The 17,947-nt window shown below is 39.9% G+C and overlaps 1 long non-coding RNA gene across 1 annotated transcript; it reads right to left on the bottom strand.

Moving 5' to 3' along the window:
* Positions 1-4,528: 4,528 nt before the first annotated feature.
* LOC108874836 (uncharacterized) lies at positions 4,529-13,507 on the bottom strand. The gene is made up of 2 exons (XR_001959786.2): positions 12,704-13,507; positions 4,529-7,458 (listed from the first exon to the last, which is right to left on the bottom strand). It is a non-coding gene; the product is annotated as an uncharacterized LOC108874836 (long non-coding RNA).
* Positions 13,508-17,947: the final 4,440 nt, after the last annotated feature.

The raw sequence follows: 17,947 nt of genomic DNA, 5'->3' as shown, positions 1-17,947 counted from the left end.
TCTCCTTCTGATGACTTTCTCTTCCCTGTCTTGTCTGCTGCTAATAAAGCAGTGTGAAGAATGTGTGTGAATGTGTATGAGTGTGTGTGTGTGTGTGTGTGTGTGTGTGTGTGTGTGTTTGTTAGGGGAAGAGGAAATGGATGTGTGGGTGTGTTGTTTGCATGTGTTTTATGATCTTAATACAAGTATAATGATATGAGTGCAGTTGCTTCTTGCATCCGGGGGGGGGTGTCTAATGACTTTTTTTCTCATTACTCTCTGCTGGTCAGGTCTTAGACTCTAGTTTTTCAAATTGTGCAAATATGGCAGACAGGTAAATTATTCACATCAGAGTTGTACCAAGATTCATATTCTCCTCACTCATTGTGTAATGAAATATAAACTATTATGATACTTCTGTTTTTCCAAAGAGTATACAACCATTTTTGGACACAACTGTGGAAACAAGTTTCAAGCCTCTGGGTGACTGTTTGGTATATTAGTGCTGAAAGCTGATGTTGCTACGGGACTCACTGTCAGCTTATAGTGTAATAGGCCCTACATGATACCTCTTATAACACTGATATACTGACACTGGTGTTTTTTTTCCTCTCAGTTACCATTAGCAATTCAAGCTCTCTGTCCCTTTATAACATTGAACATTTGGTAGGGCCCATCATGCTCTTTGAGGGCTACCAAGCATGTTCAATACATGAATGAACGTAAACACTGAATCTTCAAATATACTGAATCATCACTGTCACTGACTGAGAACGTCCTCATTAAAAGCTGATAAGACAGCGAAAGCCTCTGGGACGATGAGGATGTGATAACTCATAAATACTGTAGTATGCTGCTGAGCTTTTAACCTTAACTGTGCTGAGGCTTAGTTGTGTTATTAACTGAACAGAACAGCTTGAACCAGCTATGGACTCAATGTACTACTGAACTAAAGCCAGCAGAAATCAGCACTGGACACTGGACAGTGACGCTTTTGCTTATGTAGAGAGGTGTATTTACATTGAAATGAAGTCACTCAGCCAATAAAACAAGTGAAAATACTACATGACAATGACTCTTTAAACGGAGCTGGACAAAACACTTTGAATCAGCAAAGTGAAAGGCTGTGTAGCTTTCACTTGCGAAGCAGAGGCTAGCATGTCTTGCCTGTAGTGCTGATTTCCGTTCTTATTTTTACTAATAACAATTTTGACCAAATAAGTCAAAATGAAAGCCCAATACTTGCACAAAATAGTTTTTATTTCAGTTTGACTTAAAGAAAGGGGAGTTAATCTGCTATCACGCTGCTCAGATCCTTTCAGGAGTATCTTTGCTGTACCTTGCTAATCCTCTTCACCTTGCTCCTTCATGCAATAAGATCTCCACTGAGGATCCCAAACATCTGTGATCTTAAGCACCCGTCTTGGCCGACAGGTTGATCTCTAGGCTAACACAACTGAAAACATTTCCCATGCAAAAAGAATTGTAATCTCTGACAGTCAAGCTGAACCTGACACTTTGACACTTTCTTCTCCCAAGTTTTACATTTATATCAGGATTTGTCATGGCTTTCAAGCCTGGTCCCCCAATTTTGATCACAGGATTTATTTCTCTGCATGAATAAATGTGGAGAAAGGCAGCTGGATATGTGCACCCTTTGCGACAGGAAATCTATATAGGACACATCTGTTGGGGAAATCCTCTCAGATCTCTAATTGAGGGAGGACATTGGACTCAGGGAAGTCACGACGTCGATACTCTGGAGTGAACTCTGACCTGGTTAGGTAGAAAAAGTGCTGCTTTGTTGTCTGATTTTCCTCTAGCACAGAAGGTTATATGATATCAGTATGACCCAGGTCTAATCTACTTGTCTCTTCTCAGATTGTATTTGAGTGTGTCACAGAGGAACCGTCAGGATGAACCATGATGTCTTCTGTCAAGATATTTCACCCCCACCTGAGATTTCAACCCCAGATGCCCCACTCCTATTCATTTTTTATCTCTGCTGTGCTCAGTATATTCCAGGAGGTGTCTGATTATTTGTATCTTACCTTCTTGCCTTTTTCTCTTTTCCTCAACCAGCTTCAGCCTCAGGTGTTGATTTCCTACAGTTCCTATAATGCCTTTAGAAACCCCCAGAGAACATATGTTTGTGTGTGTGTGTGTGTGTGTGTGTGTGTGTGTCCAGGTGTTGGTTCTACATGTGTCGAGGAAAAGAAAGCAAGAGTGACAGTGGTGTTAAAAGCAAGGCAGTTATTTTTTCCAGTCAAGAAAAACACACATACAAAAAAAAGATTCAGAGAAACTGACCACAAATTTACGTGCTGATGTTTTTTCGGCAACTCTACTATAACTGTTGGAAATATCTCATTGTTCATAACTAGTTATCTAAGATAACACAGACCATCCAAATCAATTGGCAATACTGGCCCAGAACTTCAAGGTACACATTTTTAAATGTGTAATAATATATTCTATATTACAAAAGGTCTTTATTTGTGTGTTTTGATGGGGAAAAAATGACATTTTGCACCTAATCTGTGGTTGTTACTGTTTGAGAATAGAGTATTTCATCAACTTGGACTAAGTTGCACCAAGGAGCCTGTCCACAAGCTTTTACCTTTACCCACAGCCTGCATTCACTTGTAATGCACAAAGCTAAACTAGTTAGGGTGGAACCTTCTTTAAAAGGTTTAATCATGATTAATCACAGCACTGGAATTATGGGAAGAAGTTGTGCTAAGCTAACTAGTGGTGATAGCTTTATCTTTAGCAAACTCATTTAACCCACAGAAAGAAAACGAATAAGCATTTTTCCCACTGTGTCGAACTAATTATTTGAGTAATTACTCATAAAATCATCAACTAACTGTATAAACAGAGTAGATAGAAAATGGTTCGCACAAGATCAAAGGGATGAAATGTGCAGTATTTGCATTGCATTGGCATAAATAATATTTAGTGCTATGCTACCAAAACACACAGATTATGTCACACACAGTGTAACATTTTATACTTTTAGTGCAGATTGATAAAGATGAAAAGCCTCAGGTGTAAGGAGAGCCTGTCAGGTGTGAATGTCAGGTAAACTGATCCTGGATCAGCTCCTTTCTTCCTGCTTTTTAGCTTATATGGTGTCAAGCTGCAACTGTACATTTTTGCATCTGTCACTGGATCCATGTTTATGTTTTGGTGTTTTTTGAGTGACACATCATCTGCAGGTTGTGTTTAAGGAATGGAAATGCCATTAAATTCTTGTTTAGACTCTTCCTCTGAGCACACTATTCAGATTTAATTACAGAGGAACTATTATTTCCAAAAACAGATTACACATTTGACCCTTTTCCCTGTCAAGTTAAATTATTTTCATATTGTGTGTGGCCATGCTTGAAGGGTTCTGTTTTGTGATGAAATAATCTGTATTCTGTTGATATCATTATGAGGGAGAAAAAGGCAGTGAGTTTGTGTCCTACTGAAAACTATGCTTTGCAATGTGGCATTAAATTGTAATGTGTGCTGCTGCCACAGGTTGAATTGCCTCTGAATAACAACAGAAGCAGCCTGACGCTGCCAGCCATGAGTATGTCTTGTTGATTTGGTGTGGCTCGTGTGGTGGATGGATTAATCGTCTGCACAGCTTTTCTGTGAAACCATCAAAACGATGTCAGCTCAGCTAGATAGAGATGGAACGTCTGCACGGACAATCTGCTCGGTTGAATCATCCATCTGTGATGCACCACAATCTCCTGCACATTGTTCACCAAGCGTCTTTCAGCTTCAAAAGAGGGAGTGATTTCGAAAGCCTGCGCTGCCTAGCTCCTGGATCCAGGTGAAACAATAGCTTAAAGACGGCTTCTGGGCATGTGTGAATTTAAGCAGCTGGGGTTCCTCAACAACAACACTGCTTTTTCTTGGTTCATTGCCTAATCCATTATATTTAAAGAAAAAGTGGAGTCAAGCTGTTTTTAGTCTCATTTTTTTTTCTCCTCCAACAGGATTATTCCAGTATGTTTCCAGTGACAGAGCACTCTTAATGGAGTGGGAAATTATTCTGACACATATATGACCTTAAAGATACAAACCAAAAGGAGATGGAATAAAAATAAATTAGTTCAGAGCGATTTGGTTTCTGTGTCTTTGTCCTGCAAGCTTTGTGCTCAGTCCGTTTCTCTACGTCTTTCAGATTGATTTACAGCGAGACATCGAGATACGTCTCGCAGAATGTAACACTGTAGACCCTTTAAGGTTTGGTTTCTTCCTCCATCTTCTCCTTCAAGACTCTGTTGTAATCTCACACAGCTGTCAAATGCAGGAGAAAATAGATTTTCAAAGATTCTTTCTCGCTGCTATTGAGTGAGCAGTTCCCACTTGTGCTAAACGCTTTTTTATCTCAGAATCCATGATGCTGAAAGAGTCTTTCAAAATTGATGTATATTGTATTTAATGAATGTAGCTGATGTGCACCGATGCTCAAGTTGTGTTGTATAAAACAGAATATTTTGCCGCGGATCTCTATCCCTCTACACCAAGACAACACATCCCAGTGAAATCAGTTTCAAGATGTATTTATTTAATGTTTTGTAACAAAACTGCAAGCTGAAAAAACTTTTAACCCTTCCATTTGTCACAAGAGACTATTCAATGAGTTTAAATAGATTTAGCATACACGTAAATAAAACGTAAGAAGAGTTCAGGTTACATAGGTTCAGGAAAGATAAGTAAACAATAAGGAGAAGAGGGATAATCAACTTTTACATCGAATATGAATACATTCGTAAGACTTGTCCGTGTGCTTACCAAGCTATTGTTTTCCATATTCTGTAAAACAAGAGGGAGCACTTCACCCCAAAGAAATTGAAGAAACAAAAACAAGACTGACTTTATATTGACTAAGCCATGTAAAAATCCAGTCCCATTATGGATGCAGTGAAGTGGATCAGGATGCATGTTTTCCTGCAAACCTCTTACTACTCTCCTGGTCATGTGACAGGTGGCCTTACACAGATAATCTCACTGCTTTCAGTGGTTTGCGTTTTTTCCTTTCCCTCACTTCCCGACTGGTGAGGTTGAGACACTTTTATCTCAGGCACTTTCTGATATCATGAGGTTCTTGACTGACAAACACAAACATAATATTTTACAAACATAATGTATCGTGTTGCCTATAACCTTACATTCTCTCCATACTGTACATCCTTATTTATAGGCTCATCTCTCACGGAATAGCTTCTTTCTTTAGAGGATTAGTTTGACATTTTGAGGAATATGCTTATTCACTTTATCTCTGTGTTTTTCCAAAATGTTGAAATAATAAATAATTCAAATCTATATCTGACGACTAGCTGAAAACATGGATACAGGTAAATCATTTTGCAGGTCTCCTTCACAAGAAGTTACTAAATATAGAAAGTTCAGCTCAGTTCAAATTGACCTAACCTGATTCAGTTTGCAGAAACTGAAGTATACTGGCCCAGATTCTGGTCAACTCATGAATGCAGAAATAATTTTTGACACATTTTTCCCTTATGCTTTCTTGAGTTATCCTTAAATACAAAAAAAAAAGTTATTTCCAGTCCTGAGTCAAATAAATTTAGCCTTTGTTTGTTCGAACCTGCTTCAACTCTCAGATGGACATGAGTGTAAGACGTCAAGGACAAATGACACAGTGTCAGTCCAGTCGATCAAAGAGGAAAAATACCAAAAGTTATTCTAAAAATTCACGTGACTATGTAAATTTCACAACATTCACAGTATTGTCCAGTGTGGCAAAACCCACACCCGTCTTACACCACAGAACAGAACAATGAATAATAATGAAAAGTTGGCCCAGGTCTGGAAACTTCACTCAATTTAAAAACTAAAAGGTTTTGCCTGTTGTTTAAGAGTAGAATACAGTTATAAAATCACCCAATAAATGACCTTTCAATAAAAACAATATGACATTGGTATTGAATTATATGTATATACAATAAGTGAAACCTTTCACAAAGTAGTAATAACCTGATAATTTTATACATCATGGAAATAGCCATTTCCTCATGTTTTAAGGCAAACAGTCATTATGCACAAATCTAAGAATAAATGATGCACAAACTCAGATCAGTGGCTGAAAAATGTTAAATATCTTAAGCTCTCAAGCTCAGTAAACTCTATGTACATTTATGGGTGGAAAGTTCTAAATTATATATATATATTTATAAGCTCAAATTATGTTGCATGTAAGTGTTTGTAAATGTGCATGTTAATATACTCATGCAGCCTGAAATATACTGTGTGGTAGGACTCACTGCCGCAGCTAGCTGAGGCCAATGAGTAAAACACTCTCTTGAAGATGCTCCTCAGCCACCCAAGCTAAGACTTTGACAAAATGTTAAAACCACTTTCTCACACATGGATGCATCTTATTTCAGTGTTAATGACCTTTAAAGGCTGAAGTGATGCATTAAAAAATGAATAATAAATGATAATCAAGCCATTTTGTACTAATCTGTCTGATCTTCCACCATTTTCTATCAAGCATAATGTCAAGCACGAAGTCAAGTGCAGCCATTTATGGATGCATTTCAGCTTTTTAGACTAACATAATGCTCCCACTTGTCTCAGTAAATTAACATTAAACAACCTGCAACTTATTTTCAGATGTTGAAATCATCAACCACAGTCAATAGTTCCAGAAAATAGTGAGAAATACACTATAAAAACAAACAATAAATCAAGCTGAATATCAGTTTTCTATAATATGCCTATTTAAATCTTATATAAATGGATGTATTTTGTGTATTATTGGGAGAATCTTTGAGAAGAAACAATAAATGGCAATTAAGATACCTGCGTTTGCTTTCTCTGTACATCTTCATCTTTCATCCCAATCAGGAAATCATTTTGATAAGTCACTTAAGAACTTAAGAAGATCTGAAAAATATTTTCCAAAAGTGTCCACACTCTCCGCAGTCTCTTGTGTTCCTGTGAAGGTAAAAGCTGCATCTTTTGAGCGTCTCTCATTGGCTTCATGCATGTATGTACAAGTCAAAAGTGTCCAGATATTCTGGATAATTCTACCTGTAAAAGGGAAAGAAACAAGCCGGTCTCCCATAGTCTCAGTTTGTCTGAAGTGATGCAGGATGGACGCCATATGGTGATCACACAGTCTTAGATCCACTTCACCACCAGGGAAGAAGGGCCTCATCCTTCCTCCTCCCATCCTCATCTCCATATCAGTCAACATAGTGCAGCTGCAACAGCACAGATGAGCTCTGATCTGCCTGCCGATGAAGTACTATAAGAGTTTGAGACCTACAACGTAGTGTAGATGTAGACAAAGATGATGACTACCAAGTTGAGGACAGTCCCAATGATGCCCAACATGGCCAAGATGGTCTCCTCCTTACTTTCCTTGTCTTGGATTCCCTTTTCCTCATCACTGTAGACAGTGTTTACCATTTTCCCTGGAAAAGTCTGCAGTTTTCGTCTCAGACCAATCTGGAGTGAGCAGATAAGAGAGAAAAGAAAAACAAAATCCATGTGTTAGTTACGGCAACTAGTAGGGGTTTTTTTTTCTTTCTTTTTTTCTTTGATGATGGTCTTTGCACAGTGTTATGGTGGCCGGCAATAAAACAACAAAGCAAAGTTATCTGTTGGTGAGTTGGTGAGTTGGTGAGTAAAATAATTAAAAAGTAATTAAGAAAGTATTTAGTTCTTTGATCACCATGCTAATATGTGTTCTTAAGTAAATACTGTGAAAGTTAAATGGATTACATTAAGCAGATGGAAAGCTGCCTATGCCAGTTTTAGTGACAGAAATATATTATTGTCATGACTGATGCCAAATCTGTTTCAGGGAATTTTTTTATCCATAAATGAAAGACAATATGTGGAAAACTAAAAATTAAAATTTGGGATGAAAAAACAGGGATATGTGACGCTTGTTGTTCTTCAGTTCAGAAAGAGCTTTTTCTGTGTGTTGTGTGTGAAAGAGAGAGAGAAAAAAACAATAATGCAATGGTTATGTGGTTGACCCTTGGACTGAGGATTGACAGGAGTTGTCCCATAACCACCCCGACGCACAGACCACAAACACAACCGTAAACATGTAGGCTCTACTGTACTGCTGCTTTCTGCATGTTGCACCGTTGCCTATAAGCCTCTGTAAAGCTATGTTTTATTCAAGGCTATGCGAAAGATTTTACATCAAAAATAAATTACTTTACTTCATTCCTTCAATAAAATATAGTCATCTCCTGAGTTTAAATGCTGAAAAAAAGAAGTCAGTGAACACACGGGATTTAGAACCCAGTGTTGGACATCTCAAGCTGTTTCATTAAAGTGAAATGTAGAACCAAACTACTGTATGATTTCAATCGTTTTGCATTCACAAACAATACAGATGCAACACTTTATATTTAAACAGTTTAATGTACATTAAAAGTTTGTGAATACAGGCCTCAAAATACATATACAGCTGTGTACATTCATGTGTCTTGTCAGCTTTAACCCTGTTTTCATGCAGTGTACATTGCGCCCTGTCTTAACAGGGAGCAGCCCCTGTTAAGGTTAATTGATAAAGCAAAAATTTGTGCAGTCTCACAATGGAAACCAGAGTCATGGCTTGGATTAATTATGACTGTTTGATCTATTATTACTACAGCTTTTTTCTAGTCTTCTATGACTGGATTCAGATTTTTTTTTACTAAAAATGGGAGGCTAAACTATGACAAATCCCTTGGGTGGCTGGAAAAGTCAGACCTATATTGATCAGGGCTTTATATTTCTCTTTGATACGGTTGTTGCCATGTGGACATTTATTTTGGAATTTCTGGTGAGACGTTGTTCATGTGGCACACAAGTTTAACACTTTTGAACAACTACCAGTCCAAGCTTCATTTATTTTTCAGGCAGTATGAATATGTTATTAAGTGTGATGTAAGTAGTGCTGCCCCAGTGCACTGGATTTTCACTTTACATAAAACACTGTAATGCCTTGTAACCATGATAACACTGTACTTGTGAAAACAGACTCCTGCTCTCCTCCTGACTGACACACTTGGACATCAGAGAAATGACCATGGCAGCTCTCTGAGGCATGGTGTGTGTGGAAAAAAAATAAGACAGGAGAAATTCCTGCACTGACTCTATTCAGCTGTTTTATTTCTTCAGCTGTGGGACTGCTGTGATCTGATACAAGTTCTGAGTGTGCCTGCACACACGTGAGTTTTCAGGAGTGTGTGCATGTGTGTGTGTGTTTGTGCGTGTGTATTGATTTGTGTAAGCCTGGGGTGGGGTATTAGAAACTAGCTGTATGTTTTTAGCCCGCAGGCACAGCAGCTTGTGCAAGTTGGCATCCAAACACCTCTCAGGAGAAAAGCGTTCCTTTTGCGGGTCAATGGGTTTTATACGCTGACTAGCAACAGTAAAGCATGTAAGCTAATGCAGACTAAAAATAAACCTTCTAACAGGGAACTGTTTCTCTTAGCAAAAAGCTTAGATGCAAGATAAACGACACACCTTTTTTAAAACCTCCATCAAAAGTTTATAAAGAAAAGTTACCTGAAGCACTACCTGGGTACACAATGTGCCTTTTTGGCTGATGTACTTTATGGGAGAGGAACTGACTTTCAACAGTAAAAACAATCCTGAACTGCCTTTTAAGACTTTTGTGAAGTGACACTTCATGGGATATCAGCTGAACCAAGAACATCTTGCTAAAAATGACAAGTCATATCATGTTTATCACTCGTCTGACATGACATGTGGATTGCTTTCAGCTTACACTGAGTTCTCTGTTCTGAATTCACCTGAAGAGGAGTCATCAGAAAATAAGACTCACGTGACCACAAATTCAAGTTTAAAAAAACATGCATTTCTTTTTCCCCAATGATGATTAATCTAACTTCACAGGGTTGTTTACTGCAATTAACCTTTGCAAAGCCCACATTATTAAGGCTCATTTGCAGGCGTCCTTTGTTTTAATTGAAATTTATGTAACCTTTTGGAATAGCTTTGCCAAAGTGGAGATTTTTATGTCATCAGTGCAGGCCCTTTCTTATGACTTACTGATTGTGTTCACAGAGAGACTGGCAGAGGAAAATGGTCTTGGCAGAAATCATTACATGCCAGGAACCAGCTACAGTACATCAAAGTCTATGTGTTGTCTTGTGTAGATGGATTGCAGAAAAGAAAGAGATGAAACTGACTGAGCTGATCACAAGAAGATAGCCAGTCATTGTAATGAATTCAACATGAGGCCAGTGGTGCTGTAGTAATGTTAGATTTAATTTAAGTCAGTAAAGTGCTTTTTCTTTTTATGGATTACCTTTAAGTTTATATAAAAGACCTTTCATACTGTAAAAGTCAAAGGCCTTTTGTTCAGACCTCTTTATAAGGGTAAGAGCATCAAAATGACTGTCCTCTCTAAAGGCTAACATCCCACACATTGACTCTGAATGATAACAATGTCCAATCATCGACATGCATTGTGCTCTCGACATACATAAAAACCCCATCAGGCTCTGTTTCTGTGTTAAAGTGCATCCTCCGCTTCTGATCTGTAACAATGGGCTTTGATTGCCTCTCCTGGGGTGCACTATAAACAGGGCTTCCCCCTCAACCTGAATGGTGATGTTTGTGCGGCGCACTGGATGTGCCCTCATGCATGAAGACGCCTGCTTGCTGCTGATATAAACAAGCGCTCAGCAAAAAAAAAAAGGGGGAAAAATTGTGCTGGGGGATGTTGGGGGGAGATGGAGTAGGAGGTGGAGGAAGGATGGTGGTGGTAGTGGAGGTGGTAGTGAGTGGTGGGAGAGCCCAGGCTCTGCCAAAACCTGAGTGCTGAGGAAACAGCTTCACCGCCGAGTACAGCTGTACGTCACACAGAAAACCTTCTGGACGCCTTCCAGCACCTCCTCCTCATCCAACATCTCCAGCCTGCACGCCGTTCAACAGAGAGCGTTCTGTTTCAAGTGGCAGCCAGTGCTGGCATCCTGATATGTACCATAATCATTAACCGCCCATAATGACTTCCTCTGTCTGTTTAACACTCAGGCTGGACAGTGTGTGATAGGGATCAGGGCTGTCATAATCCAGGACGAGCCAGAAAGGAAAATTGTGTGTACTAAAATAGTGATATACTGTGGCTTTAACACATTGAATGAAGAGATTATTAATCCAGCCAAGATACAGTGCACAGTTTCCTCCTCTCCACCTCTTATTGATTAGTCATTTGACTTATTCTAAGGTAAAGAGGATTTAGTTATCTCAGTATTGATTCCTGTTGTCACTCAAGAGCTCATTTCCAACAATTCTAACACAAACAACGTCTTAACTTTTCCCCCAGTGATTAATCTGAGCAGGCCCATCAGTGTCAGAGGCACTCAGGCTTCAAACGTGATGCACGAAGCATCTCTGAATCAACAATATCTCATTTAAAATGAACAGCATCTCCTTGAGAGGTTTTCTCTTACAAGGCGTGCTCACACCTGGCTCTTCGCTCACACAGCAACAGCCAGGAGCATATTTGTTATAAAAAGAGCAGGCAGACAGACAGACAGAGAGAGAGAGGGAGAGAGGAGAGAGAGAAAAGGGGCAATGCCATACCTGGGACAACAAATCCGGACACTCCCGCTACACTTAACAGAAGCTAACCTCCTCAGATCAGAGCAGTGGAGAGTGAAACCTTTTGCCACTTGATTAATCCCAAGCATGTCAAACAACTCCAGATGCTAACAGAGTCCGACAAGGCAGAGTCGCTTTTGGCATTGTTTTAAAATGGAATTAAAGCAAACAGCTCCCAAACCCCTCCCGAGTGTGTATGTACACATGCACAGGTTGACGCCCATCACACACTCACACTGACGCGCACACACACGTACAGAGCATCACATACAGACCACACAGTGCATACAAGTATGTGTAGAAAAATCATAAAAGGGGAAGAGAAGAAGAGGAGCTCTAAAATGATGAGATTTCACAGTTTTTGGTGAAATCAGATGAAGTGCTGCCAATAGTGAGCATGACCCATTTTCTATAACCTGTACTCATTGTTCTGTGAGTGAGAGGAAAGTGACAGATCTGTTTTGGGTTGAAAGAGAATTGTGTTTGGAAATAAATAAATAATTTTTTTAAAATTCTGCTATAGACCTCACAAAAAAGTTCACACATGCAGGAAGTTACCTCTTATAGACACTGAAATTAAATTTGACAGAAAAGAAGGGTTTCCTGTGTGTCATCAGGAGGAAAAAACATGTTTGCAAAAGCTTTGTTTTATGTTAACTTAAACTTCACCACCCCTGAGAAAAACACTGTTGGAGTGCAGACCCTTATCAGGCATCAGGTTAAATTCTCCATGTACAAAACGCTTAAGAAATGCTGTTACATAAGAAGCGTTTAAAGTTGATAACAACATGCATGCGGAGCAACTCTCCGAGGATGATGTGGACACGTTTTCTGGACAAATAAGTACCACAGCTAATACTGTCCCTCAGAGTAAAGCAGAAAAGGTATCTCTGCTACCTCAATTAATGATTCATACAAAGACAACTGAGCCTGGAAATATCCCACATTTATAAAGAATATATCACAATGCATCATAAATTCATAGCTACACCCTGTCATGACATTTAAAAATGCTTAAAGATTCATTAAGTATTTGTTGACAGTTTACAGATGTTCTGCACATGATGATGAGTTGAATGGAAAAAGCTCTGGATGTGGCACGACTGTGGACACCTACCTTGCAAAGCATCAGGAATAACATAGCATTGGACATGCTGGAGGGGGACGCCTTCCTGTAGTGCACAGACATCCCTGGCAACTAAGGCGAAAGTCAACCCCTCTCATCCTTCGGCTGTGGAGGGGCACGGAATCCAGAGAGGGCTGGCTCGTCTTCCAGGCGGTCCAATTTTAGGGCTCTCGTGGGATGTCGTACCATGCGGTGCTCCAGCGTCTCCTTCCCGAATTTCATCTCACTAGTGGCCAAGTTCTAGCTGCCATCACTTTCTCCTCCTCAGCCTTGTGAGAGCTGAAACTGTGCTGCCCGCCTCTTCTCAGCTCTTCCTCCTCTTTCTCTGTCTGTTTTGTTTGGCTCCCCACCTCTGCTTCTCTCTTCTCCTCCTCCTCCTCCTCCTCCTCTTCTTCTTCTTTTTCTTGTCTGTGTGGCAGGATGATGTCAAGTTGAAGAATGGAGTCAGTTGATGGGCAGATGGGGGTGGGAGGGTAACAAAGCTGGTTCATGTGAATATTTGCATCCTCCTTTGTCTTAATTCCACAAAGCTTACAAAAAGAGAGATTTTCAGTCTTATCTCTCCTACCAAGACAGCCTATCAACCCCTTCTAAAGGTTCACCTCCTCTATCAAACTTTTATACTGCTCAGCAATGTAAAACATGTTTAGCTTTTAAATGTTTTATAATCAAATAATAAAGGAAAAAGGCACCCCATGCTCAAGTGGTGGAAGCCCTTGCTTGCTCTACATGATGTGTAACCTAACATACCTTTTTTGCACTCCAGTGGCTGAGCGTGTGTCCCTAACTAACTGAGCAGAGCATGAATGCTGGACGGCTATAAGAGAGAGGCAGAGAGAGAGAAAGAGAGAGACTAAGGGGGAGGGGGGGTGGTGGGGGGTGCTGTTAAGGAACCCGTCGCCTAACACTGACGCTGTTGTGGTTGCTTTCGCTCCACAGGCAAGAGGTATCCCCTGCTCCCTCTCTCCCGCGCATATTAATGCAGCCACGGTTGCCTAGCAACCGACTCAGGGGAGTCACACAGAGCCTGACGACAAGAAGCATTTGTGACAGAGGCCGGGATGAGGGGCGAGGGTCTCCTCCAGTATGTTTTTGTCTGTGTCTATGCCCACATATGTGTTTGTTTGTTCATGCAGAATATGCCAAGCTGACCAGCCATCGGTCAGTGTGTGTGTGTGTGTGTGTGTGTGTGTGTGCGTGTGAGCCTGCTGAGAGTGTGTGTGTGTGTGTGTGTGTGTGTGTGTTTGTGTTTTTGTAAGTCAAGAGTCAAGTCAAGAACTTTATTGACATTGTGCAAAGAACAATGGGACATTGTGCATGACATCGAGACAGCAAGGCAGCTCCAAGGCAGCGTAGTAAAGACCACGTTTTTTTAATATATGACTAAGAGAAATGAAGAGAAATAAAATTAGAAATATATTTAAATGTAATTAAAAATGTAAAAATTTAAAAGCACAAACCCAATAAGTAATATACACCTGCCATGGAGAGCTCCGAGCTGCCGTGTCTACCCGCACCGCCATCTTGGTTTTTGTAAAATATGCATGTTCCTGTCAAGGTTGCACAACCATGAGTTGATGGAAGTGTGGTAGGAGTGAGTAGGTGTGTGCTTGAATAGTGTATTCATGCAAGCAGTTCATCCAGCAGTGCAACTTTCATGTGTTTTTATGCATAACACCGGATAGATACTGTGCAAATTAGCGCCTAGTTGCACCAAAATGTAAAATGCAGAAATTTGCAGAAAAAAGAAAACTTTTGTGAACTATGACCCGCAAATTTGTGCTGATGACCCTCCCTTTCACCCTAACCCTAACCATAATGACATAAAATAACTTAAAATACATAGAAGATACATAGAAGTATTGAGAGTGGCACGGTATGCAATCCCATGAAATCACATTGTTAGCAATGGCACAAATACATTTGTGAATCAACTGTATGAACTTAGGCTATTGTTCTATTAGCTCAGCCAACTATGCTGACTGACTGTTACCAAGCTTGTTATCACAGAGAGCTTTATTCTTCCTCTTCAATAAATTTTTATTGAATGAGAATTCAATGGTGAACAATATGTCAGAGAGAAGTGTTAATAGTAGTAGTAGTAAACAGAGAGGCTTTGAACACTGACTGACTAGCACTAACAGTTAGCTTGCCAGCTACAGTAGTTTGCCTAAATAGCCCTGCAAGTGTTCAGTATGTCACTGAGCTTCAGTGTCAGCACAGTATAAGATGCATGTGTGTGGATCAGAGCTTAACAGCCATCAGTCAACATAACCGTGTGTGTGAAAAAAGAGGGCTACTTGGTTATATACACAAGTCATATGCTTTTATGTATGAGGTGAAAACGTGGGTGCATTTCCTCATCACGTACATTCACAGTACAGAAACTTCCTTATCTCGCCCTTGGACATGCGACACATCAGTGTCGGCAGCCAGAGCACGTAACGGATACACTGATCAAACATGAATAACCTCTGGGACATTAAATGTGCAATCCGACACCAGGACAACGAAACCCTCCAAGAGTCAACCGCCCCATCCAGTCCCCTCTCTCCGATCCCATTTTCTCACTTCACCTCAGCCAGAGGGAAGGACACAAGCTCTCAGTGTTTTAACTGCGAGCTGAGAGACTTATCTCTGTCTTTTGGAAATAGTGACTCACCCAGGCCATGCCACACATTTCTCATTTAAAGAAATAGGCAGTTTCACTACTTGAATATTTATAGTTATTCATCAAGTCACATTTGGGCCTTTGGCGATCTGCAAGGAATATATCTTTCCAGTAAAGAGGACAGAATAAATGTTGCATCTTAATATGTTTCGTTATGACTTTCGGGGTCCCAGCTTGCTGGTGTTTTCATCACCACAACCAGAGGAGACCTTTTTTTTTTCCACAACATTATCAATTTGTCCTCTGCCACATTGAAATATTTTGATATCATATTTAGATGCAGAGTTATAAGGTTTATACTGCTGCATTTCTGGTGAAAATTCTGAATCTGAGGTTGTTAAATTAAATCAGAGCTAAGAAACAGATTTTCCTTTGAACAATATTTCATTATGTGGATGGGTTCGGCAGCTAATGGAAATGTTTAGAATGTGAAACAGCTGGCAACAAATTAGTTTAGGCTTGATGTTGCTTTGCGCATGAAATGACCCGGAATGGACAGCAATAAAAATGGAATATTTGTGTGTGTTAACAGTGGATCACATGACTGTGTGTAATGTGAAAAGGCTCACTTGTAGTGATGAGCCCACAAAGAATGATCATGTGGAGCTGTTTCTCATAACTCTGTGATGCATTTTAACGTCTTTTAGCTCAATGTTTTGGTTCTACACCCTGTGGCTTCTAATCATCACATGTCTTTTCATCAACTTTGTCTCCAGCAGGAGAAGCAGTCAACTGTTTTCAACGAAAAAAAACTCAGACAAACTGATTGTACACTAGCTGTCTAACCCAGACAAATGGACAAAGGTAGCAGCTAGCTGGTGGAGGGCCGGATATTTTCCTCAGTAGTTGGTGGGGATCAAGACAGAGCTAAGAAGAGGACTGAATATTGTACTTATATTTGCTGGTTGGACACAAACACAACTCCAGATGAATATTAATATTGCTCCATATGCTCTGCACATGTATAAAATATGTCAACACCTTAGCCAAAACAAGTTTATAGGGAAACGTCACTGTTATGTTTACAGCTTGTTTTGCTGCCCCAAGTGGCTAAAACAATTTATTAATTCACGTTTAACCTTATAAATATGAACTGGTTTCAGTGCTCTAGCAGAAAAAAGGCACCTAGGAGTGAAACTGGCAGAGGGCATTACGAGAATACTGTATCTTTCATGTACAGCAAGCTGAAGAGAGAGCTGGGCTGGTGTCAGATTTCAAACTCGGAAAGCCTTGAGTTTAATTAATTTCACAGGGTAAGCTACTCTAGCTTACATTTTATGAGGTAGATCTAAGGACACAAAGGCCTTGTTGCATTGGTGTGAGAGAATATCACCCCCACACAAACTCCACGTATTATTGTTTTAGATTCAAGGGTAAAGCTAATGGAATCTGAGTCTCTTAACAATCCAAATTAGTGGAGACGTAATCAGCAATTAATGCCTCTGGTTTTCTTCTTCACATCTGTTCTTTTTAGTGAGTTTATATTTGGCTCGTTCAACCTGTGCTTTCTAATTTGTCCTTCAGAGAACGCAGCTCAGTGCTGCCACCTCATTAAATATTGAGAGGCCAGAAAGTTGTGCCCTACACGAACAAAGTTTACCACAATCACTGCATGTCAGCCGGCATCAAGGTCCTGAACTTTGGCTGATTTCAGGAGAAATGTATGAAAAAGTTTAGTCCAGTAAACCTTTTGTATCGGTGTAAGGAAACCTTGAAGAAACATCAAACACTGGCAGGTCTGAGAAACCTCAAAAGTGTTGGCCAATCTTGAAAGAAAGCTGTCCAGATACTTCAATCTCCACACAAGCTTTTCTTCTTTTGTGCAGAGTGGAGAGACATGGTTGAAAGTTAAGTGGGATCCTAAGAGTGGTTGAATGAGGCTAAGAAGTAAGGCAGTGTCATGACTGCCATTAATCCTAATTATCAGAGAACATGACAGCAGCATATGGGTGTCCTCCAGTCAGAGAGCCAGATGACTGCTCTCCCCGTAATCCTGTCCCTGTCACTAATAGAAATGCCAAGACAAGGGAAATAAAAATTCAAACTTTGAAAGATGTTTCATTCCCTCATTCTCTCTGGGAAAGATGGATGGGTCATGAGCAGAGGCTGGACAATGTAAAAGCATTCCTGTTGATCCTGTAGTAATGGGATCCTGGTAACCTCAAATTGGAGCTGTGTGTGGACTAAAGAAAGTAAAATAACAAGAAAGGCCATTAAAGATTGATTTGAAAATTCTGTGATGTGTTTTTTTTCTGCTTCGGCACTCAAGTAGGCTTAAAGTCTGATAGGATGAAAAAATGAAAAACGCTTGACCTACAGAAAAAAGCTAAATCACTCAGAAATAGTTGTAGTAATGCTTTTAGGCTTGATTGGTCAAAGCTTGCTGCGAGCCAACCCGAGACTTGGCTTCCTATTGGCATTTTCATTCAATTATTTCATTGCGGAGTTTCATAATCAAATAAGATGCTATATGTTCATTGGAAGTCTGATTTGACCCCTGGTTCAAGATTTTAGCAGTCTTCCACATATGGATTTGAATTGAATGGAGAATTATGTATTCCATT

Source organism: Lates calcarifer, linkage group LG19, assembly GCF_001640805.2.
Source record: "Lates calcarifer isolate ASB-BC8 linkage group LG19, TLL_Latcal_v3, whole genome shotgun sequence".
In the NCBI taxonomy this organism is placed as follows: domain Eukaryota; kingdom Metazoa; phylum Chordata; class Actinopteri; family Centropomidae; genus Lates; species Lates calcarifer.
The sequence above is the reverse complement of the archived record's forward strand: the minus strand, read 5'-3'. Positions and strand labels throughout refer to the sequence as shown.